The sequence below is a fragment of the Dunckerocampus dactyliophorus genome, chromosome 20 (genome assembly GCF_027744805.1).
Source record: "Dunckerocampus dactyliophorus isolate RoL2022-P2 chromosome 20, RoL_Ddac_1.1, whole genome shotgun sequence".
Taxonomy (NCBI): Eukaryota; Metazoa; Chordata; class Actinopteri; order Syngnathiformes; family Syngnathidae; genus Dunckerocampus; species Dunckerocampus dactyliophorus.
Window position 1 is genome coordinate 17,536,027 of NC_072838.1, and position 26,069 is coordinate 17,562,095.

A 26,069-nucleotide genomic window follows, 5' to 3' on the forward strand; every position below is an offset into this window, starting at 1 on the left:
AAAATGTGAAGCGCATGTCGTATGTACGACAATATCTTCAACATACTACAACGTGATGTACAGGAGCGGCTACCACACCTTAGCTGCAAAAGCAGTCGCTTTCTGGCCCTGGGGGTGAAAATGGAGTACCTGCTGGCGATTTGACCCTTGACCCTCAGCTCACCTTTGACCTCTTGAGTCGCAAGCTGTTCACAAGCAATAGGGTCATTGCTTTGAAATCATTTCAAAACAGACGGAAAATTGCCATTATAGCGGTGACAAAGGCAACCTATTGATTTTGACCTCAGCTTCCTTAAGCACTGTGTGCCGTAGTCCGTCCAAAATCAACATTGTTCTTGTTTTGACACGATTTAAATGTCATTTGAGGTAACGTTTGTCTGAAATGAAAGGATCGTAAACGCAGCAATGTGTGTTTCATCCTGAAAGTAGTTTCTTTAAAATACCTTTTGATTTGTTTTTTCTATATTTTGTATATTAGCTTGGCTATATTGTAAATCACCCTGCTATCTCTCTTTTTTAAATGGTTTAAAAGAAATTAATACATTACTTTAATTATAATTTATTTGAATTAATAATGTATTTAATAAAGTTATTACATAGCTTGTATTCTTTATGATATGATAATAAAATATACTACTACAACTTTACTCAGTATCGGATCGGAAACGAAATCAGTGGTATCGCACGTCACGAGCAAACAAGTGAGCGCTTCAGCGAGACTGCAAACAGGAAATGGGCGTGGCTTTCTAAGTTTTTCGAAATGAAAGCTGCATTGAAGAAAAGGTGAGTACACTTTTCACAGAAAATACTTTAAATAAAGAAGTTTTGTGACAGGGATAAGGTACCCATTCTGTTTTGTATGCATTTTTTTTTTAAAGAAGCAACAAGCTATTGAAGGGTAACTTCCGGTATAGTGCGTCACGTGATGCCACTTGCCACTCGTCAATGGCGGCCATACAAGCAGAACCTGAACTAGCTAGCTGTTGTATTTTTTGTGGAGGGTGGGGACTCTTCGGTGAGGATGAACCCCCTTTTTCATACCAGCAAGTTCTTCGGTGAGTTAAAGCTGTACGTTTGTTTATTGAGTTGTTTGCGGTCATGTTCTGTTTGCGTTCGTCTCGATGCTAATTGCTAACGGCTGCTAATTGGCGACACCTGTGTTCTTTCACGGGAGGTGTTGTTCGAACGTAATAGTACAGTGGTGGAATTGTTTCTTCATTTTGTGCCCAAAAGACAGTACATTAATGATTTCAAATGTATGGTTTTGTAGAATTGTTGTTAAAAATCACGTTGTGACATCTTTACAGCTATTTCCAGTCACATATGTAACTATTGAGTCAACACAAACCGCTAATTCGCAGGTTTAGAAGTCAAATTAAAAGTAAAGTAAAAATGTATATTACTGATTTCTAATTTTGTACAGGATGTAAGGTGATTAACACGCGTTTAGCCTTTCTAGTTATTCCCTATGAGGGCCTAAAATCTCCACATACAGGTTTGGAGGTGGGTGTGTTGCCGTATGTGGCCACCAGATGGCGACATAGGATTTATAGCACAGCTCTTAACAGCTCGCAAGCTACAAATGCATCTTCCATCAATGTTAAGCTTCCTTTTTTCCCCTTTTTGTCCTGTCCAGCCATTATGGCAGATAGTATTGTTGATCTAAATGCCCTTACGTGCTCAACAGATTTGTTCTGCCAGGGAAAAATGTGAGATACACTTCAATCAATGTTTAAGCTTAATAGAAATAGGTAAACTAAGAATTCAATTATGTAACAGAAGCTTACATTTTGCTAACATTTTTTAAATCGAATGAATGAATCAATGTAGAAAATACAAACAAATAGAATAAACTTGATGTTCTAAACTGGACCAATTGTGTCTGTGTTTACCTGTGCTCTATTTCCATTAAGTTAGTTGCTGGAATTAATGTATTTGTTCAAATGACAAATATTTCAATCAGGAAGGGCAATGAATGTGCGGGAAAAATAATTCATTTTAATTGTATTTACAACAGAAGGCCACAAGAGGGCGACAGATGTCCAACAAAGAACTCCAGCACAGCAACTGAGAAGGTAATACCATTCTTTGACACTTTCATGCTTTGTAGGACACGCAAGCCTTCTGTTTAATTGTATTGTTTTAATTCAATTATGTATTCATTTAACCCCTGAGGGGCCAAATGTGCAAATTCTGCACAATTTGTTTGGATTGTCAATATATTAGTTCGTTTTTAAGTTGGAAAAAACAGTTTTGATGCACTAAAAATGGGGCAAGACGTTTTTTTGTTAGTTTTACAAGAGGGACCGTTTTGAGACAGAAGGGTATAAAGTGTAACTTAAGGGGCATCAAGGGTTAAACTGTGAGAGCAGGAAATAGAAACGGCTCTTAAAGAGTTTTCTTCCCATCAATCCGTCGTCGTCGTCTTCTTTCCCTGACTTGCTAGCTTTTCCCAGATCTCTCCAGCTTTTCCTCGTGATCAATCCAGGATTAGGCCCGATTACACGGGCGCCCCTCTGGGACGTTTTATTCCGATAAATGAGCAGAGCGAGCAAACAGAACGATGTTTTGTAGCAGCCACATAAATTATGCATCCGCTGTGGAAATCTACCGGCCTTGATCATCCCCTTTTTTCTTTTTATTTAAAGAGTGGGAGAGCTCGTTAATTGGCAGCGTTGTCACACGAAATGCGGTCTGTGTTGATGCCCTATATGTTCCTTATTTATTCATTCATGCTGTTTGTGATGAGAAAGACCTATATATGCATAACACGCTACAGTATATGCGCTGGCTGTGAAAGTAGGATGAGCAACTAAGAATCATTAGCATGTGCACTTCATCTTAGTTTTGTGAGGAATATACAAAAAATCATCATGTGTTCAATACTCAGGCAAGTGTTGCAAATCGCAATACAAAATGATGCAAAATGTTCCTTTTCATGCAGGCTGATACAAAGTATGCACCTCTCTAATGAAATCATGCAACAATGAATCTCTTTCAGTGCTAGATGAAGACTAAAAATGCCGCTTTTAATGCTAAATTCTTCTCAGCTTCTACAAAATGTGCATCTGTTAATGCAAGGTCATGCACACTTTGCATATTTTGATACCAGTAGGTGAACAAATGTGCACCATTCAGTCCAAAATGATGCAAAATGTGAGCCTTGCTACGTGGCTAAAGGTAGAGCAATTTAAGGCTCAACTTGAAATATTATGACAGAAAAATCCCATTTTTCTAAGAATAAAGTGGGTTTACTATGAGGAATTTTAAATATTATGAGGGAAAGAGTCTCATGCCAAAAGGGAAAGGTTGCATATTATGGTAAAATGTCTTCATTTTACAAAATAAAGTATGATATGGAAATGACTAGGAAGAGAAATATTTCTGTTAGAAGGTAAAATGTCATTTTATGAAAAAGTAGAAATAATTGTAGAAAGTAATCATTTTATGGAAATAAAGTAAATGTTATGAGGATCAGGGTGGAGCTATTTGAGACTGAAGATGAAATATGACAGAAAAATGTACTTTTTCTGAGAATAAAGTTGATGTAATATGAGGGAAAAAGTACCATATATCATTTAACAGCACATTTTAAATATTACAAGGAAAACAAGCTTATATTCATGAGCGTAAAGTCATAATAGTGCGGACAAAATATCAATTCTACAAAATAAAGTTGAAGTATTACATGGAAAATGTGAAATGACTAGGAAAAGAAATGCCACTTAAGACAGAATAAACTATTAAAGTAAAAAGTAATCTCATGAAAATAAAGTTGAAATAATACTAGAAAATATCATTTTATGGAAATAAATTAATATTCCCAGGATGAGACAAAAGTTGAAATATTATGACAGAAAAATTCAAATTGTTCTGAGAATAAAGTTTGTTTACTCTGAGGGGCAAAATAGTGTACGTCATTTTACAGCAGATTTGAAATATTATGAGAGAAGCAGTCTTACACGCATAAGAGTAACGTCACAATATTATGGTAAAAATGTCTACAAAATAAAGTTGAAAATATGAAATGACGAGGAAAAGAAATACCATTCAAGACAGAAAAGTTCTACGAGAAAGTCAAAAGTCATCTTATGAAAAGAAAGTACTAGAAAATAATCACTTGACGGAAATCAAGTCACGATTACGGAGAAAATTTTTTTTTAAAATACAGGTGTATTAAGAAGGACAACATCGTCTATCAAAATAAAGTTGCAGTACAAGAATAAAGAATAAAGTTCAAATATGGCGGGGGTAGTTATTAAAATATTTCTGGAAAAAAATGGCAGTTTGACAAGAATAAAGTATTTAAATAATTGATATTAGTGAAAATCAAAGCTGCAGGACAAAACCAAGTGTGCATTTGCATGACTAAAATGCTCATAGAAATAGTGACTATTACAAGAATACTTTAGTAATATTAGTAAAGTGGAAATATTACAGAATAAATGTGTCCTATAACAGAATATTCTGCTACTGCAGCATGTGTTTATGAGGACATGTAGCTGCTGTGTCTACGTGCATGCGTGTGTGTTTTGGTTGTGACCACGACCAAAAGAGGACGCTGAGGCGTCTCGTGGGTCAACGTGGACCACGTGAGAGACATTAGTGGTCACATGACGTCATTGTGTTTCTTCTCAACTCGTTTGGAATCCTATTTGATGTGATAATGATGAGCAAAATGAAGGATGTTACATAGATTGAAGCCGCGTGTGTGCATACACACTCCTCGGCGCCTCCTCGGCCTCCAATCCCATCGCCAGCGCGACCAATCGATGAGCGAGACAAGCTAGTCCGTGTCCACCAACGTGCTGCTACCATGTTTGATTAAGTGGCCGCCACATCCTCATCAGGACACCAATCAATGCCGTCTAAGGCCGGGGGGGGGGGCTTTCAGGGGGCGCTGCTGTGCTGGCTTCATCATCCAGGCTGATGGCTCTATGGCGCCACCTTGTATTGACCCGCATTACAACACTATCTGTCAGCGTTGTTGCCTTTCAGTCTCGAGCAGGCGTCTTCATTTCCTTCAGTGGTGGAATGCACAAAACATTTTGAAAATATCATATCCAAAAAGTTTACTGACCAAAGTCAAACTTTAAAAAAAATACATAAAAATAAAAAAAAGTACACAATAAACTGAACATTTCAGTACAATGTTCGTGTTCTAGTGTAAAAAGTAGATTTTATTTTATGCACCTGTCTAAAAAGTATCATTATAACAGTATATTACATATTATTATTACAATGTGTCAGTGTTTTTTTTTTATTTTTTTATACAAAATGTTGATTGAAGTTATTTTATTTATTTATTTTTTGTGGGGAAAAAAACACATTCTATATTTTGCCCGCCCCTAATTTTCACCTCAACACAATTTAAGAATATATAATTTATGTATTAATTTATTTATTTTTAGATTTTTCTTTGCATATTTCAGTCAACAAGTGCTTGAAATGATTTTTTTAAATGCTTAAATTTATTTATTTTTTTTCTTCACATTTACATTGTATTGTTATTAAATATTATTTTAAAATGTTTTGAAAGAACACTTTTCATGACTTTGCCCCTTTCAGGTATTGCAAATAATAGTTGTGTGGAAAGGTCAGTTAAACACAGCTTAAAAGTGCCATAGAAAGTACTTTAAATATTTGATACAGGAAAGGTTAGTGGTTTACGCTTCAAATTTGTTCATTTATTCACATTTTTTTCCACATTTTTTGTGTTTTGCACGGAGTTTTGTGCTTTGCCGTGGGCCGCATGGCAAGCAGACGTGTGGCTGATGAGTGATGTTTTTGGGTGTGTTGTGGCTTAAAGTGTTGTCACTGGTCTGTTCCTGCCTGTCAAAATGTTTTGTCATGTTTTGTTTTCAACGCCAGCGTCAACGCCGCTCGCTGACGAGCGCTAATTAGGCGGCGTCAAAGCAAATACGGTAAAAACCAACAGCCGCTTTATTTTTATTAGAAACCAGATAGCAGCAAGATAGACGGCTAACCGTGGACACTTTTTTTTTTTTTTTTTTTGTAATTGTTGCCCTCGTGGTCTTGTGTTACTCACAGGCTCTGGACCCTCTCAAGGACAAACATAGAATGACTTCAGTGTTTTCTGTTGTGTTTCCGAGGCGACGGCAGACATCATTGCTGCTTACAAAGCCCCCTAGGTGGTGCTGCTGCCGATGCCACATAATTATACCTTTCATTATACACCTGCTAAGAGGACGTGACTGACAAACGCATAAAATGACACAATAGGAACAACATGCCGCCTCTTTTAAATGCATAATGTGAATTTAAGGCTGTGGAATCATAGCAGCTCCCAGGTACTATGTAAAAATGCCCCCTTGTGGCTGTAAGCAGCGTAAGGGGTGTTTCCTAGGTGCACTGGTTGATGAGCTTAACCCGTCTTGATGAGTAAAAACTAGAAATATTGATTTGTTGGCTAATTTTTGGTCATCATTTTACAAACCCCAATCAGTTTAGCTACTGAGCTAACTACTTAGCCTCGCCAATTTGCGAGGGATGTCCGATAATATCGGGCCACCGATATTATCAGCCCGATATTGGCATAAAAATTTAATATCGGCTTATATCAGTATCGGGTTTGTCACTATAATGAAATCCAATAATAAAAAACTGCTGTGTATATTTGTAGACCTGTGGGCTCTCATACTTGCTGTCATACATGGAAATACTCGGTCACGTCCTGTGTTATTCCTCGCAGTCGGAACTGGGCTGGATATGTTAAACACCCACGGCCGTGGGTGTGCTGCAGAGAGCACCGACGTTCGCTGACTCGTCAGCTTGTATCGCCGCAGCACGGTCTCGTTGTCACTGTTGTCAGTCAACATTTTTACCCACATGGAAGGTCACCAAATGTAGAGATGCGATTCACAACGAGGCAGGAGTCGAGGTAGGTGGCACCAATCAGTTTACTCTCCGCTCAGTTCAACAACAAGCAGCAACTCTTTAGCAATAGCTAAGTGGCCTAAACAACCTCGTGACCCGCAAACGGAAGTATACTTGGTTGGTAGTTACTTTATTAATCTGCCTAAAATGTGTAAAACAATATTGTGGGTCACCACAATGTGTTAATTCCATGACAGGAGATACAGTATGTGACACATATCGGTATCGGTTGATAACGGAATTGGAAATGGAGAGTTGGCCAATATCAGACATCCCTACAGTTTACTTATTCGAAACTTAATGCTTAGAATACAAACAGAGTGGGGAAGAAGGCCAAAGGAGCCAAAAACTTACCACTTCCACACGGAATGGGAGGAAAAAAATGCAATATGGTGAGGGAGCGATATTTGAAGTGCGATGTAGCGAGGGCCCACTGTCCAGTCAATGGATAGGTTCATGTTTTTATATTTACTGACAGTCATCGCCCTCCTTTTGGCGTCTTGAACCGTCCAATGTGTGCTGATGGCCTCCTGCCTTCATGTTCCAACGTCAGCTGTGAGATCAAACAGACGATTGCCACGCCGCCGCGTTGGATCACTATCGTGTTGGCGTGTGGGATTTGTTTGACGGGGGTAATTGAAAGAGTTTGAAACTATTATAGCGATCCGAGAGCTTGTTTGAGTGTCGGGCTGCCAGTCAAGCGGGCGGGCCTGTCAAAGGCTGCCACTCAAGAACGCTGAAGACGCCACCTAATGGATTTCTCCACGCTGGAGCTCTCAGACAAAAGCAATCAATGCATTGTCATACGTGAGTGCGATCCATCAAACCAGCAATGTTTGGGTTTGGTTGTACGAGCAGGTGTAAAAGGGGTCACATGACCCTCCAAACAAGCCTGTTTTTCATACCAGCAAAAAAAAAAAAAAAAAAAAAAAAAAAAAATATTCTCTGCATTTTTTTCCCATAAAAACTAAAGGAAATCACATTGTAGCATTTATTTTCAATATTTTTAAATAACATTTTAGCAATGCTATATATATATATATATATATATATATATATATATATATATATATATATAAAATTTTTTATCAGCGCTGGCATTCGCCGACATGGCCGACGCAGCTTTAACAGGAGGCAGGCTGTGCTGTCTGTCTGTCTGCGTTGAGCTAAACCAGACGACCCTCTGAAAGGCATCAAATGATTTCACCATGGTGAGAGCTAAAGTGGTAATTACTCATAATTTGGGGGGGATTTTTTTTTTTTTTTTAACTCTCACTCGTCCCCTTTTTTTTAACTAAATTGGTTGATTTCCCTTTTTTTCTTCTTCTTTTGAAGCGATGACAGATACCTCAGAACTTTTTTGAACGGGGGGTGGGGGACAAAATTGAAAACAGAGTTAGTTGAATGGTGGCTGCAATATGACGTTCTTACATTGGTTTGTAAGTACAAGTAGGCTTTTTCTCTATGATTCGTTCAACAAGACTTCTTATCGGCGTAGCGCAGTCATTACTCAAACTCATGGATTTGCTGTTAATTGGGAAAAACATGGGGGAAACCTTGAATGTCTTTCTGAATGTTCTGAGCTCCTGTTTGGATGTTGCCTGGTGCCACAGCAGAGGTCTGTGCCCTCAACTTCCATATTCGATGCCATGTTGACTCAGTCCAGTAGCGCACTCCATTTTGTGCCCGGTTGTTTCAAGACTCGGTTACAGTGGAACCTTGACTGGCGTCATTCATTCCAGAAGGTCCGATTCTAACTGAAACGGATGTTAAACAAATCCATTTTTCCCATCAGAAATAATATAGATCCAACTAGTCCCTTTTTAGAAAGCCAAAAATGTTCACACAAAATGTGTTTTTATACTTTTGCAATTATAGTTAAATGCAGTAAACAATTCCAAATGTACATGCATTAGGGGTTCACGATAATTATCAGACCAATTTGAGGGAATTATGACGTCATACCGATGTATCCGAAAACATCCAATAACCGATAAAATATATATGTTTATTCAAGATTCAAGATTCAAGAGAGTTTTATTGTCATGTGCATAGTAAAACAGCAGTTATACTATGCAATGAAAATCTTATCCTGTTCATTCTCCCAAGAAAAGAAAGAAACACAAGAAAGAATATGAACATAAGAAACATAAACACATAAACATATATACCAATAAATTAATACAAGTAAATAATGCAAATAAATAAATAAATAAATAAATAAAGTGCTATGAGTGTGTGCGTGTGTTGCGTGCGGCGTGTGCGAGTGCTTCGTTGAGGAGCCTGATGGCCTGTGGGTAAAAGCTGTTTGCCAGCCTTGTGGTCCTGGACTTCAAACTCCTGTAGCGTCTGCCTGACGGTAGGAGTGTGAATAATGAGTGTTGTGGATGTGTGCTGTCCTTGATGAGGTTGTGTGTTCTGCGTAGGACTCTAGATTTATAAATGTCTTGCAGTGAGGGGAGGGCTGCCCCAACAATGTTCTGTGAGGTCTTGATCACCCGCTGGAGTGCCTTCCTATCACGTGTTGTACAGTTACCGTACCAAACAGTGATGGAGGCGGTAAGGACACTTTCGATAGTGCATCTGTAGAAGCAACTCAGGATTGTGGTGGACATGCCAAATTTCCTCAGTCTTCTCAGGAAGTACAGTCTCCTTTGGGACTTCTTCATAATTTGTTGGGTGTTGTGAGACCAGGTCTCATCAATAAACAGGGGTCTATGCGGCTCCTTTTCCCTTGTTCTTGGGTCGATGATCATCTCTTTAGTCTTATCTGTATTGAGAAGGAGATTGTTAGCACGACACCAAGCTATGAGGTCCACCACCTCTCTTCTGTATGATGTTTCAACACCACCAGTGATCAGTCCGATGACTGTATCCGTATATAATCTGTATATAATCATATAATAAATTATATAATAAAATATAATAAATAAATAAAAAATGCTCCAATGAGGCAAGAGAACCTTTACTGTGCAGGTGATCAAATCAAGCTCTCCCTTTTTCTCCTGCCTGTGACGTTATCGGCCTGTCGTAACTTCCCCTGAGCTCACTTGGAAACAAACAAACACTTTCCGAGGAAGACATTTAGCCTGCTTCTTGTACCAAATACTCCGCGATTTACGCTAACTCGAAAATATACATCAACCTAGACAAACTTTTGATTTAAAATTTTCAAAAAACATGCTAAATGGGGCGGACGCTAACTGAAGTTCCACTGTAATTGACAGTCAGACGAGACTGAATCAGCAGTCAAGCAGTGCACTCCACTTTGCGCCCAGTCGCTTCACTGTATGATTCATGGGCAGTCAGTTCCACTGGAGTCATGTTGTTGCTCTTCGTTCAACAGTAAACTACTTGGCTCAACAGCACCTCTGCTGGTTGCATCCAGGTAGTGTAATCAATTTTGCACCCAGTGTCTTCAAAATGCTATTAATGAACACTCGATTTGACAGGAATTCTAATCGCTCAATGAATTAATGGATGTTATGAATATAGTTACTGTAATTAAGCAAAAAGTTTTTTAGAAATGACTTTAAAATGTAGAAGAAGTCAGCAGCATGTATGCTGTGTTCAATGTGTTGAAATGCAGAGGTTCTCCAAGTCTGACCTTGCCAGTTCATTGATCGCAGCGTTGAATCAACTTTATTTAAATCTTTTTTTGTCAACAATACGACCCTGCGAGAAGATCACATGACCCAATTTTCCCAGCCGACCATCGTCATTGCAGATCTGCTGTGACAGAAACAACGAAAAGGGCGTACTCGGAATGGCCTTTTTGCCTTTAGACTTGTAAAAACAGGCTTCATGTATTTGATAGCTTGTGTAGGTTCCATATGTTGAGTCCCACTTGTCCCACCCCCTCACCCTGTAGGCTCATATTGGGGAGCAGGAGGTCTGCCAGCCTTGCAGACATCAGACATGGCTGCTTGGCAGCCGTGTGCTCGTCATATAGCAGCAGCAATCGCGCTAGAGTGGGGCGAGGTGTTATTTCAACAAGGCCGAATTGGCTGGCACGGTTAATATACTGTCAGGAGGGCGGCGGGGAGGGGGTTTGGGGTCGACGCTGACACTCAAAACACGCAGACACACGAAGAAAACACAATGTTTACACATGGACTTTGGTACAAAAGGAGTGGCATCAAAGCATATGCTGCTGGCTGAGCACGGAGGACGTGCCCCTCCACCCCCCTCCCTTTCCTAATCACTTGCACCACACACACTCAGATGGAGGGAGGGGGGCGATGAGGTTGACACACACTAAATCACATGTGACACAGCCCAAACTCGACCGAGGTGCGTCTCTTGACACGGTTTGATGGGGCATGCCCCGCTGCATTAGCATCCACCAGGGCTTGTGTACATATATTGGATATATTTGTGTGTGTGCGTGCGTGCGTGTGATATGCAATAGGTCCATGTGCATGCATACGTGGGGCACTCTTTACTGCGATGTTGCGAGCAGCCAATCATTTCTTCCAGTCTAATTAACACGTGTAAGTTCATCCTGGGACCAACCACTGCGACATGGCAAGTGTGTGTGTGTGTGTGTGTGTGTGTGTGTGTGTGTGTGTGTGTGTGTGTGTGTGTGTGTGTGTGTGTGTGTGTTAACCCAACGTGCATTGGTGTGTGACTGGGGGTGTCCACCACCGATGGCCGCCAGTCTGCATAGTGGTGCTTGACCCGTCACGTCTCGTCACAGACAGCCATCATCTAGAACATTCTGCACCTTCTACCGAGTCCAACCCGTAGGAGGGCGAAAAACACGTGCGCACACACACACACACACACACACACACACACACACACACACACACACACACAAAATGACAGTCAAAGTGTGAAGGTGGACTCGGGGAACTTGATGCTAATATGGTCTTTAGGACTTGATCACAACATTACATGGCAATGATAATGACACAATGACATATATTGAAAGAAAATGAGATTATATTGCCGTAACATTATTCCAAATAAAATAAAAAAAATGAATGTCAATAAAACTGTTCTTTTAAGTGTACTACAATCATTTTGGGGATTTCAAATTTTGACTTTGAAATATTACAATGACTGCCTTTATAAAGAGCTGAAGGTAACTTTTGGTGGAAAAAAAAAGGGGGCGGGGTTTTTTGCATAAAAAAAATTCAATGTGTAAAGACTGCCACAATGATACCCTTTTACACGGACCTGCAAATAACAATTTATCGTATTTGTTTTAAAATTAAAAATGCATTTTTATTAAACGTCTTTGTTTGTTATAACAATAAAAATCTTATGAAAATAATGTAAGAAATAAATATAATGAAAGAAAATCGTATTATCTTGGTGTATCGGATCCATCCATCCATCCGTTTTCAATGCCGTTTATCCTAATTCGGGTCGCGGGGTTATGCTGGAGCCTATCCCGGCTGACTTTGGGCGAGAGGCGGGGTACACCCTGGACTGCTCGCCAGCCGATTGCAGGGAACATATAGACTGTCTTTCACACTCACATTCATTCCTATGGACAACCTAGAGTCGCCAATGAAGCTAACATGCATGTTTTTGGAATGTGGGAGGAAACCCCACACACGCACAGGAAGAACAAGCAAACTCCACACAGACATGTCCAACGGAGATGTTTGGATCTACAATTTTAAAAAGGAAAACATTACAAAGTAAAGAAAAAAGCCTTCAAAAATGAAAGTACTACAAGCTACTAATAAAAGAAACAACAAAGTAAACGCTATCACAATGATAGATTTACACAGCCCTGCGAAGAAACGTCGGACAATGCTGTAATTATAATTCGTATGCCAGGCCAGGAGGTGGTGCCGGCACGTAGTTGTTGTGTGCATATGCATGCATTTACAGTTTGGTGTATTACATTAGAACACATTTGCTGGACACATTAGCAATGACGAACGTAACATCTATAAACCCTTAACCTCGCTGTGCCATGTTTCACAAATGCTTTAGACTTGGTAAATCCAAATGAAAACGTATATATTGCCAATTTGTAACATTAACAACATGTACAGTAAATGAAAATGGTACTAAATGCACCTCTACAGGTTTTAACTGCGGTTCTGCACGGATGAAGACACCCAAAGCTTTGTTTTGAAGCTCTTGCATGGATCAACTTCTCATGTCCCATCTTTTGGTCCTGTATCGAGCAGACTCTTTAGGCTCTCGGCTGCAGCTCCAGGGCGATCGGTTTGGCAGCATCAGTGATAAGTCCTACATCGTCAATACAAACATACACTAGGCTGCCTCAGAACTCAGCCTTTGAAGTGAAGTAACCACGCAGGGGGAAGTTAATTATGTCCCATTATGCGGACCGAGCGCAACTGTGCGCTGGTAAAGGCCATGTTTTTCCCTTTAATTAACTAGAAAAGCCGAGCAGTCGCCTGTCAGAGAGCGCTTCAGAGCGACGAAGGAAGGAACCCTCGGGGTGCGAGCACCCCGGCCACATGTTAATCGCGCCTGTGTTTGCAGCCTAAACTGTGCCGTCACTTTGCCACTTTTTAGTCGTTTTGGAGAAGCGAGCAAAGGGATATCCAGGAGGGGTCTCTGGGGGAAACAAGCACAGGAAAGGCGGACTTAGAGGAGTTTTTAGACTTTAAAAACCCCGGCAGTGCGTTAGCAGGGTATCGTCTTAATTAGAAGGTCTGACTGCTTACGGATATTAAAGGCTGGGAGCGCAAACTTGGAGTTAAATTCAAACACAGTAAACTAGTTAATTATTTTAAGAAATACAGTTGCACTCCAAAATATTCAACCCTCATTGTAAAGTTCATCAACTTGCAGTAGTTTACTATAAACGAAAAACAAAACAATTTAAACAGTTCAACACGTCTGCTGATGCAAAAAGTCAATATTTATTTATTTATTTGTTTAAATGTTTTGAGTGTCACAAGAGTTGCCAAGATTAAAAAGACAAGATTTGACAAGATTTCTCATTCAATCACTAGACCTTGAACGATAAATTAATTCATCACCCAATAAATGAAAATGAACTCAAATCATTTTGCTGGCCTCAATATATCGCCATGTGCACGCATGTCTGTTTTCTTTGTCTCTCGCCTACAAACAGGCAGGAAGGATTCACTCTGCATTGGTTCCAGCCCCTTGGCACATTTGCTCCACAGAACAACGGCATGAACGGAGTGAGCCCTTTTGTCAGTCATACAGTCTCTTTGTCTCGGTGGGTAGAGGGCGGGCCGCTAGCATACACACTGAGTGCAGAAAAGTGTAATGTAGTAGAAATTTAATTTGTAGATTGCAATATATTGTCTTATATTTTTTGTATTTTTTCATTGTTCCTTTTTTTTTTATTATTGTCTCATGACACCCCAATTAAATGGCCATCTATTGGAAGTTTTTCCATTTTGAAAATATATGTAATTTACCACAGGTGTTGAATCATTTTGAGGGCGACTAATGATGTTTTTGCTGCACATTAGCATTTTTCAAACTTGTTTTCGCTATTTGTGTTTTGATAGCAACACTATCAGTTGACAATGCCCATTTTTGGGTGGTCACTTCTTTTAAATAAATGTTATTGGAAGTCTTTTTGTCTTTTCACAACTAAATATAAAAAATAAATAAACCTCAAGTCACCCTATTTAATGTTTTTTAACCCTTGAGGCCACTTTTAAAAATGAATTTATACTTTTTTTTACCCTTGGGTCCCAAAACGGTCCCTCCTGTAAAGGTGATACTGTGTGTCATTTTTGTTCACATACTTGGACCACTTCACATCTTGTCAACATCTCCAGAACGAACCATAGATTTAAAGTTGTTTGTTTTGTTTTGTCACATTTTTGATGTTCTCGTGCAAGAATAAAAGAATGTACTTCTATACAGTATCTCCTATTCTATATTCCTTGCTATAGTGGAAATAATATTCATTCTAAAAATATTCACATGATTACCCTCAAAACTGAAGGATATATTGAGAATTTAAAAAGTTAAATCGGCAGAATGTGCAACATGCCCCCTCCCCAAGGGGGTGCAATACTGTGCTCTACCAAAGGGTGTCACTAAACACAAGCAAACTTACCCTACTTTATCTGAAGTACACAATACATACAGTATATAATACTAGAATAGAATGTTTGCATGTTTTTAATGTCAAGAGAATTAATTTTCTTCCTATACACATATACAGTATTGAGTAGCCTTGTGTGTGTGGGGGGAGGGGCTGCTGCTGACAGTGTAGTTGTTATTATTGTCCGGGGTGTTGTCATATCTGCACACTGGCTGTCTGGCTCCTCCGGCAAGTAAAAAGTTTCTCTTACAAAAATAAATTAAAAAAAAAAAAAAAATCAATAGCAAAGCAGCCAACAAGTTGATAAATGTGAGGGGGGGAGGTGTTTGATTCCAAGACAAGACAACACAAGTGTCCGCAAAGCATTGTATTTATTATTACAAGCATCCAAACGCCTTATTTCCTTCAACGCATTTGTTGTTGGCTTTTTATTCTTAAATATACATAACTTGTAATTCCTCTCTTTTTTTTTTTAACCTCCCTCGAATGGCGCGACTTGTGCAGATTCCCTCCCCCAGCCACCCACTCCATTCCGACTGCTGCTTTTTCTGAATATAATGAGGCAACCTTACTTTCTAGCTTGTGACTTTAATGATGAAAGCTCAAACTTGTATCTGTTTTGTTGCCGAAGTCGATGTGTTTTTGTTTTTTTCTTTTCCCCAAGTTAGAGCGACCAATGGAGAGACAATCCTGATGTAGTGTTTTTTAGGTGTGGAAACAATACGGGGAGTCCATTATTGGCTCTCTTTTAGTATTATTTTCTTACAAAAGTCAATGCACTGTCATAAAATGTACTAACTGAAATTGATTGGGATTGTCAAACTGTGGCACGAGGGCGAGTGGTGGTACGCCGGCTCTGTCTAGCGGTATGAAGGAACACTACAGGAGTCATGAAAACACACATTTATTAAGCAACGGTTCACTGCCATTCAAGTCACATTAAATTTCCCTTTGCTAAAATGTGTACTATTAATAGTGGGGGAACCCCACATCCCCCCTCCCTGATATGGTCAAGTTGTCATTTAAGGATACATTTCTTGTGGGCCTATATTAGAACCAGTTGGCAATTCTCCAATGACTATATTTGAGCAAACATACCCGCGGGTATGTTTGCGGGTTTGACTTCATGAATTTATTTTTAAATGTGTTGATTAACTTTATCAAATGTGACGGCTGTCAAATGGCTGGGGAGGAGCGAGCGTGTTGTGGGTTTCGACTTTCTGGATTATTTTTGAGTTTTTTAATGGATTTCATATTAAACGTGACTGTTATATAGAACTGTAGAGGATCAATCATCAGAATTACATTTTATGACTTGGCTATGCAGCACGCGCCGGTTACCAGCAATTACCAGCCTCACATTCGAAGCTAAATTGCGATGGTAAGTGGAGGTAGCACCAAACGCAAATACTTGCAAAGTGAAACATATTTGCGGTTATGTGCACCTTTTTGATGTAGCGTATTTAGCGCAGCATGTCACCATCTTGGTGAGCGTATTGTAGCACAGTAATCCAATTTCAAAGTCATTTTCTTGCAAGTTCCCACGTATTTGCACATTAGTCATCCCTTGCCACTCCTTACAGGTTCCCTCTATCACGTCTTTTCAGAAATGTTGTGCTTGAATGTGGCCTATTGTCAAAAAATATGCATATTGAAGCAAATTTTACGTATTCCTTTGCCTAAATGAAGCATTTCAAGCATAAAATGGCTAAATGAAGTAAAGTATAAATATAAAGCAAGACGCTGTGGTGATATGTAGTATTCTACACTGGTCACAAGATGTCAATGTTACTGTAATGTTCGGTGAGAGTCTAAGTAGAGTTCCTTACTTATAAATGACACATTTTCATAGTTAAAGTATAGAAAACCAGTTTATGACTTTCAGAATGTTTTTTTTTTTTTTTTTACCATTATCAGATCCCTGTAGACATGAAATAACACCCCTACAGTCACCTTTACACTCCTATTATTCTTTGTTTACTAGTGAACGAATCGGCCCTTAGAGCCGGCTCTTTGAAATGAACGACAGAAGTGGGGAAGGAGGACAAAGTAAGAAGCCAAAAAACCTACCACTTCCACATGGAATGGGAGGAGACCTTCCCCCCCACCCCCACTCTATCATGTCGGACATGCCGCGGCTGACTACACGCAGTGTGACGGTGATGTGATGTAATGTCATGTCTCATAACATTACTGCCACCTAGTGACCAGAATACTACATATGACTTGTCTTTCAATATTTTTGGACTAATATGCCATAGTCAACCACAAACAGCCATCATTTATTCATTGATGTTTGAAAAACGGCGATAGGCTGATGTTGGAACTGCTATGTAGCGAGGGACCGCTGTAGTTGAAACTCAGTTCTATCCTTTTAACTGATCACCCAGTTTTGTTCCTTCTGCTGCTTCTCTCATGCGGTCACTTCCATTTAAATATATTTATTTGCCTGTTTTGGACATTTTTCAGCTTGTTTTGGGTCTCTGTACTGTCCCCACTCTACTCGTCCATCAATCCAGGCCTGCGTCAGCCAAATTTCTCCTAAACCATTCCATCTGTCTCCCTTTCCCGGTCTGCGGGATGGGTTCCGGCTGTTGAGCGGGTGGCACTGGTGGCCGGCGTGACGGCTCGGCTGTCTGGTGTCGCGTGTGATCAGGGGCGCGCAAGGCCGATCGGAGCTGAGCGCCTCCGCCTCACCGCGGGTCACCTTTCACGGGCAATTAGTGTCGGAGCACGGGGCGCGCTCGCGGCTTGTCGGTCCCGCTTATCGTGACGCTCCGCCCGGGCCCCGACGCTCCCTCTTCCTCCTGCCGCTCCTTGTTGCCTCTCCATCTCCTTGAGTTTTCCCCTGATGTGCTTTTTGCCGCTCTCTGGCTAATGGCTGCTGTCTGGCAATATGTTGTCCAACTGTTCAGCTCTGTCTTCATTACGCTCGCCTGGGCTGCAGTCATGTAGCGCTATGTATGCGCATTATTTCAATTATGTCTCCCGAACATCTTCTTCAAGACTTTTACTCGCTTTCACATTTTTACCCCCACAACAAAAACTTTTTGTAAGGGTGTACGGTGAGCTCATGACTTTCATTTCTGTTGTCCATAGCTTTGGTAAGCAAGACACTGTGGTTCATTGACTGTTTGATCTTGGACACCGTTTCTGTATTTCGCAGTGACTCATTTTGTGTCCACCGTCCAAAGAAAATGTGTTTTTAGTGTTCAGAAACAGGAGGAAGATGTGGAATTTTGTAGTGGAGTCGAATGAAGAAAACCTAGTCACCGTGGTCGTCTTACAGTTTCAAAAATGTTTTGGTCTCTAGCTATTATTACTCCTTTTAAAATATATACAGGTATATATTTTTTATCACGTTTTTTATAACCGTGAACTTGTGTGTTTCAATAAAATTCTCAACCTCCGTCTCGCCTCCATTGCTAATGGTCACATGTGTGTGATTGTCGGGGAGAAAAGCTCTGACTCACTTGGAGAATAAGTCGTTCGACACTACCACCTTGTTTGCGTGTATAAATCCCTATGCTCCAAATATAAAGCAGCCCATTTTTTTGCAGGGCTACCTTAAATTTGGGTTATTACAGTAAATTGTAATTGGTCAATTGGTTCTTATTTGTATTGTCTTTACCGTATTTGAGTTGCCACCACCAACACTTTCTTATTCATCAGCAATATGGCCAAAGCGATGTCTATACCAGGATTCTCAACTGGTGTGTCGAGACCCAAGAGTGGGTCACGGGGCTATGCTATAAACAAATAAATGAATAAATAAACAGTAATGACCCGATGTCCATGAATGCACTTTGCATTCCTGTCTGTGCTCTTTGTTGTCTATGCTGTGTTTCTGGGCAACTTTGTCAAGCTTGTGCCGTTCGTCGGACACACAGCTGCAGATGTCTGCTGGAGAACAGCACACCATAGAGAGGACAGTGTCTCACCGCTGCAGCTCACGTTGTCCCTTTTTAAATATATTTGACAAGTTTGAGTTGAAAAATAATTGCTTGCTTGTCATTGAGGTCTAGTAGTTTCTGTTACCCGGGTTTTTGGCTGAGGGATCTCATGGCTTGAATTGTCTTGGGCTGGATGATGAGAACTTGCGACAGACTAACAACTTATTGACAAAAAAAATCTTGAAATCGGGTCAATCCTTGTTGGCGTTCGTTTGAGCATCCACCCCTCACCTTATTGCATGATTACCGCCATTTGTCAGTCTTGTACATACACAAAATAACCTCACTGCACACTGCAATAGCGAGTGACATTCTTAATATAAATTGTGACCTCCACCTCCGGTGTAAGAAGAAGAGGTTCCGCAGGTCCTTCATACCGACCGCTGTCAGGCTCTGCACCACCTGAACCATGTTGTAGTCACTATGTGTTCTTTACACTGTACTCTTTACTTGCGTATCTTGCTTGCTGCTGTAACAAGTGAATTTCCCCGCTGTGGGATAAATAAAGTACAAATACGTGCATCATCGCCCAGGCGCCAATATTTACGCTTTTCCCCAAACATGGATGAAGGGAAATAAAGAAAAAGGACATTTGCATTGGGAGTAATGGGTGGTGGGGGAGGTGGCGTCATTAAAGAAAGCTAAGGACAGCGAAGAGTGCATCCTCAGCCACTGTGATGAATCGCTGCTGCATCACCAAGTCGCCTTATTGTAACCCTGATTTGCATCTGTTCTATTTTCCGGTGTATTTATTATGTACTCACTTATTAATAGAGGAACTTTACCTGTGTCCTCTTAGAATGGAAAAACAGTGATGAATATATCCTGTATGTATTCTCTTTTCTGAAATATAATATACATGGATTGTTCTACGGTTTTCACGTAATGTTTAGTGAGACCCGCTAGCACACGAGTAATAGAGATATCCTCAAAGTTTTGCACATTTCCTTCGGACTGTGGATGCCAAAGCATGCAATTATCTCCAGTGTAGAGCAGTAAAAATGGAGGAAAACGCTGCTTGTTTGAGATCTTCGTATCTTTTTACTGCCTTTGCCTCCATGGTTGGAATGCAAGAAGACGTCTGACACTACCCGTGCCGTGCTGGTTTATGGGGCGTGATGGCTAGCTGCTGAGCTGCAGGACCCACTCGGGACCGGGCCAGTCAGATCTTGTCAGGCGCCGGACGACCAGATGAAACGGCCGTCCGAGGCCCGACGGCGCAGGTTCGTCTTCAAAAAGACAACATAGCGTGAGAGGGCCTGCTGAGACGCAAACGCCCATGGGTGCGTTTATAAAAGAGAGAGAAAATGATTTATTCAGCATGTTTACTGTTTACACTGTCTTCAAGGAGCGGAGGAGTTATTTATTTTCATGAGGAAAAATACGATTGTAATCCCAAAGGTGGGAACTTCACTGTGCTGCGGAATTTGACGTCAGCACTGATCACCTGTTAGAAGACTTTGACACGTCTTGATGAAGTGCAATTTCCTCCGGTCTTCCAGTTGTAGCATCAAAGTTTACGAAAGTTAAAAGTTGAGATTTCAACTGTAGCAACACCAAATTTGATTGATTTGATTGAACCTTATGGAGATAACGTACAGTACAGGGGTATGACTGTATGCGTCTGTTTGGGTAAGCAAATTCTTCTATGCATAAGGGTGAAAATGTGTCAAGACATGCGCCCCTACTGTGTTGTATGTGCTATTACTTTTCCGTCAAATACACTACATGGTGGGGCTGTTATTAAACCTTGTAAGACGGATTGACTTGAAATGTCTAAATCAGCCCCACAAAACACTGCCTATAACTTTCGAGTGTTAAGCTGAATCCCCACAACATTCGGTACACCCCTTCAGAGGACTGACAAGCACTTGTGCGTACAATTTGAGCACGATTGCTTGAAAAACATGGCCGCCACCAAGCAGAAAGACTTACGGGCTCTACACACGGGAGACGACTTCGCCTCCAGTCCATTCATTTTCAGTGGAACCTGCACGACAGGACAGTTATCTGCTCGTCTCCGTCGTGCCAAGTGACATGCGGAATTTGTGCGTGTTAAATTTTATGCTCGTGCATGTCATCGTGTGACACCAAAAAGTTGAAAAGTGATCACCTTTTCATCGCTGTCAATCATCGAGAGTTTCATTGACCAACCAATGAGTGGGACAGGATGCCATTCAGTATTCAGTACGTGGATGACATCAAGGTGGCCATGGCGACGAAGCCGCGAATGATCCCTGAAGAATCCATGCAGAGGGATTGCATTGAAGCGGAAAACTTTGAAATATATCTTTTGTGACAACAATCCTGAAACTTTTCTGACACACCCGGTATGTAGCATTGTGGTCACTAGGCATCAGTAATGTCATGAGATGTGACGTTAGATGACATGACCTTTCACACTGCATGGAGACTGGCTACTGAGCCGACATGCCATGGCTGAGATGGAATGGAAAAAAAGGTTCTCCTCTCATTACGTGTGGAGTGGTATGTTTTTGGCCTTCTTCCCCGCTCCGTTTGAAACACTAAGTTTAGAAAAAGTAAATTGGAGAGGCAGGTGGCTTGCTAGGCTAGTGGTGGTTGTCTCTTATGTCCCTGCAGTGGTACTGTAGCCTGCACAATGTGATGTCAACAATGAATAATAGGAGCGTAAAAGTGCCTATAGGGGTGTTATTTCATGTATATAGGGCTCTAATAATGTTAAAACCTGTATTTAGAAAATCATAAACATGTTTTCTACGCTCTACTTACGAAAATGTCCCGTTTATTAATATGGAATCCTGCTTTGCGGAAATTCACTTATGGCGGTTGAGTTTGGAACCATTTAAACAAGGGATGACTGTATAATGATTTAGCTTGTATGTTTTTTGGTAGTTTGTTGAAGATGTCAGTAGAAACGCTTTTGATTGTAAGTGGATGTGCTGTTCTTGTAAATACGACCTCTGACCCCTTACAAGTGTAGCGGAAGGAGGATGAGGTTCATGTTTATTCAGCGTGCGTTTGTGGGAGCCCACACTTGGGACAAATCAGCACTCAGGAGGGGCTGTCGCCCCTGGAGAGGGTAGACGACACCTTCAGGGTGTGCGGCTATATTAGAAAATAATGTGCACTAGCTTAAAATGTAAACAGTTAAAAAAAAATTAAATAAAAAATAGATCTGCAGTCGTCCACGTAACTGCAGCTGAAGTTGTTCATGTGCGTTTGTGTTCAATCATGTTGTCACCTTCTGAGAGGCCACTGATTGACACACTGAAGACAAACTCGATGCAAGAGCGCCAGATCTCCAGCATGACGGGCGCTAGACTAGCTGCCGAGCGTTAGGCGAAAAGCCCGTCTGGTCCGGTGAATGTGCTGACAGTGATCGGCAAAGAAGTCTTGTCTCACTTTTTTTGTGTGTTTGTTTGATTTGTCTTCCTGCGGTCTCAAAGATCAAAAGTTTTTTGTTGCCGTCGAAGTGAAGGCGATTTCCCATAAGAAGCCCGCTCGGCGAGAAAACGCTGAAAGTGATATTGACATGTTGTCAAGCTCGCGACGCGATTCCCTCCGAGGACGAGCTGCGATGGTGATTCTTCTTCTCCCCTTCCTTCTCCACAAATGATTTGTTGCCCCTATTTTTACACCCCAGTCAACTTGTTCAGAGCGAAACACCTGCTGTGGGGCAGACGCCCCACCCCCCAGATCGCTTGTCCAAAATGCGGCCATTAATGTTCGTAAATGTGACAGTGATAGATTGGCAACCCTTCTATTGTGCAACAGAATCCTGTTCCAAAAGGTTCTACTCATTTGTACAATGATTAGTAAGGTTTTACCTATCCGTGTAGTGGGTGTGATATTATGTACCCCTGACAATGGATGGACTAGGGGGTCCAAGCTTGAAAGACCCACTGTGGAAATTTGGACTAGTTGTTGTTTTAAAAATGTTTGATAATTTTATAAAATTTGTGTATATTTATTTCTTTGATTTACTCTCCCCCAACAATTTTTGGCCCAATAACTTCCTTTTGTTCATTATTTATTCATCATTTATGCGTTTTATTTTACTTGTGTTGGTATCTATTTTTAATTATATGTATTGATCATCGTAGCTGATTACTCCCAACCTCTACCACTTTTTTTTAAACATTTTGTTGTATTTTTGCCATGTAACTTCTTGCTTATATGCATTATCTTAAATCATATTTCATATTTTTAATTTTTTTCTCATCTGATTTACTCCTTTTTATGTATATTTTATGTTGTATGTTTGCTCTGTGGCTATTTCTGTTCATTTCTGTGTACATATGTACAACATGTAAACACGGAAGCATTTTCTGACTTCTGTTCCCTGAAAATAACTCAATTGTATTTTTGTCTTTTTGCATTGTTGGAATGTAGCATATAGCTCAGTTGAGAGAAAGATGAGGGTTTGAATATGTTGCAGGAATTTAGCATCATAGCATACCTTCTTAACGTGGTCCCAAGATGACTTTGAGGTGGCTGCAGGCCGCCTCTTTCATCAACAAGCCTATTTGGGAATCATTTCTTATTTCTGCATTTGGGGGGGGGGACAAAGATATATGGTGATGCCCAGTCAGACCCCCGGCTGAGGTCATGAAAGTTGTCGTGATGTTCTTATTAAAGCCTTCTTGCAAAGACACAAGGCCCGGCGTGCACAGATGATTTTTGCTATGGACCATAAAACGACCATAAGGGCAATGAGCCACTAAGAAATGATGGAGGGGTGGCCGGCAGGAAGATGGGTAGGGTTCTTTTTTTTTCTTTCTTTTTTGTTGCTGTTGCTTTTTTAAGACAATTATGGTACATTTCAGAATGAGAAAATATAGTTCTACTCTACTAATATAGTTCTACTCTATGGGAATTGCTCTATGCACTGTTGCTCTATCTTCTCTACATTAAAGGTCCTGTATTATACTATTTTTCAGCCATTTTAAATAACTCTCTGAGTTATTTATTAACTGTTAGTTATTGGAAGTGTGTTGTCCAAAATCTGGCCTGGGTGCTGGAATTTAGATAGTTTAAAAATGCTTGGAGGGAACACGCGTGTCCGTAGCTTTAATGCTTACGAGGTGTTTGTCTGTGGCTCAGAAAAGTGCACTTTGTCCAATTTTTACATATACAGTGTTGCCTTGGTTAACATCATTAATCTGTTCCAGAAGGCCAGACGCAAACCAAAACGAACTCGAACCAAAGCAAATTTTCCCATAGAAAATTTATGTAGATGGAATGAGGTGTTGCACCCTTGTCTCTGTACAATCCATCGCCGTTCTCATTTGTACTGTCCGTGTTTGTTACGTTGTGTATCTCTCGACAACGCTGATATAAACAAACGCCTGTTGTCCTAAAATGGCGCCCGCGGCTCACAATGCATTGCAAGATTACAAGATTTCATTCCTTTTTGGGGGCGAGAGATGAGGAAAACCGTCACGCGTGCACATGGTAATATATCTAGGCCGGCAAAAAGATCCAGTTCATTTTCGTTTATTGCGTGATGAATTCATTCATTTCTTATGTCCCAGGTCACGTGCCCACCAGACATTTGTCTTGTCACGTCGTTGCAGCCAGATGTTATTTCAAGATGTGCAGCGAAGCCTGGGGAAGGAGGTTTTTCCTTCATGACATCAAGAAAACCCACCTTACTTTCATTGAAGTGTCAGTTTTGCATAATACATAACCTTAAACTCGTTTGGTAGCCGATCGCCTTTGTCAGCCATGTTTGTCATTGACATTCCTGTGAAAGGCTTTGTGAGCTCCAGTGGAACATCTCCTAATCCCCAGCAACCTTGAATGCAGCATGACACACCTGTACTTTGATATTTAGCAGGCCTGCTCCACATTGAGGACAACAAAATTAGTTCCCCGATGTTCTTTACGAATATGCCAATATTTCTCTTATGTGGTTGTGTGTAAAATCCTCCCCCCCACTTCACAGTTTAGCTCGGAGTGCACCCCCTAGCTGTCATGTGTGATGATCATTCCATGGCAGATGAGAGCTGCCACCCAGCGCCACGCTCCGGGAGCCCTCGGGGGCGAAACGGATGGCTTGCAACGTGGCGCCGTTTCACCCGAATTTGTCTCCGCTAACTGCGTCGTTCCTGACGTTCTCCGGCTGGGCTGGAGGTGTGTTTCAATCAGTCGGAGCAGTAAAGGAAAACCAGCATAAACATACAGCAGGGCTAGGACACGATGTCAGCAACATTCAAATCATGGAACTTTAATACTTGGCAATCATTTTGTCTGCTCCATCGCTGGGTAGTTTCTGCCTCTTCAATTAAGCGCAGTACAAAGGAGGACCTGATTTAAGGCTCAATCGGGGGAATCTCAGTGATGAGGTGCGCTTCCTGATTCCCTTGTTTTGGCTCGGACAGCTCATGATGCGTCTTGTGGAGTTTTTGATGGGTCTTTCACTGTTTTTTTTGTTTGTTCCGCTCTGTGGCCTCAGCAGGGTGCGCAGCAGTGGTTGGAAGCATGTCATCCCCTGATAAAAGCTGACCCTGATGCTTTTTAATGCATCATCAAGGCTACGGGGCTGTCCAAGTCGCTTAGGAGTTAACCAAATAAACACTGACAATGAAATTAATAATGCATATTGTTTGCGAAAGCCTCAGCTGGATGATTTGACTGATGTATGCAAGGATGGTAATTTATTGAAAGTAAATTCATGTAATTGTGCAGCGGAACTTGATGAAGCAAAAGAAGGTGTCAGCACGCCTTCCATCACCATCAGAAGAAAGAAATCATTAAAGAGCAAAAACAACATCCGGCTTCAAACGACAAACGCTGACTTTATGGATGTGTTTCATGTGGACCAAAGTTCACCGCAGCTTCTATGGTAAATATGTCACGTTTGCTGTTGCTTGTTTGTGATTGCTTTTGGCTTTATTTATTTTCCCGCCCGCTCCGCTGGGATGTAAACACTCACTCAGCGCGCGTATCAAAGTCGTCAGTGTGGATTTAATTTGAAGAACAAGAGCGAAAATGCGGTTGTCGTCGTCAAGTCGTACGTCCGCGATGAGGAGCTCAAACGCTTGGTAAAAATAGTGCGGCTGTTTTTATGCTAAGTATGATGTGTAAGTGATGGCTGACTGGTGTCAGGAAGTGACAAAGTGATTTACACTGTGGGACTGAGGCGGCGGGTGCTCACAGCCATTTTCTTCACTTCCTCTACAGTGCCTCAGCTGGAATAATTGCCC

At 40.9% G+C, this 26,069-nt stretch overlaps 1 protein-coding gene across 4 annotated transcripts in view; it reads left to right on the forward strand.

Moving 5' to 3' along the window:
- The first annotated feature begins 921 nt into the window (after positions 1–921).
- The window catches only part of LOC129172790 (teashirt homolog 1-like), a 150,397-nt gene continuing 125,249 nt past the window's right edge, over positions 922–26,069 (forward strand). For all 4 annotated transcript variants that reach the window (XM_054762841.1, XM_054762839.1, XM_054762840.1 and 1 more), the window contains exons 1-2: positions 922–1,055; positions 2,018–2,075. The gene's annotated coding sequence lies outside the window, so the exon portion shown is untranslated. The remainder of the gene's footprint in view (positions 1,056–2,017; positions 2,076–26,069) is intronic.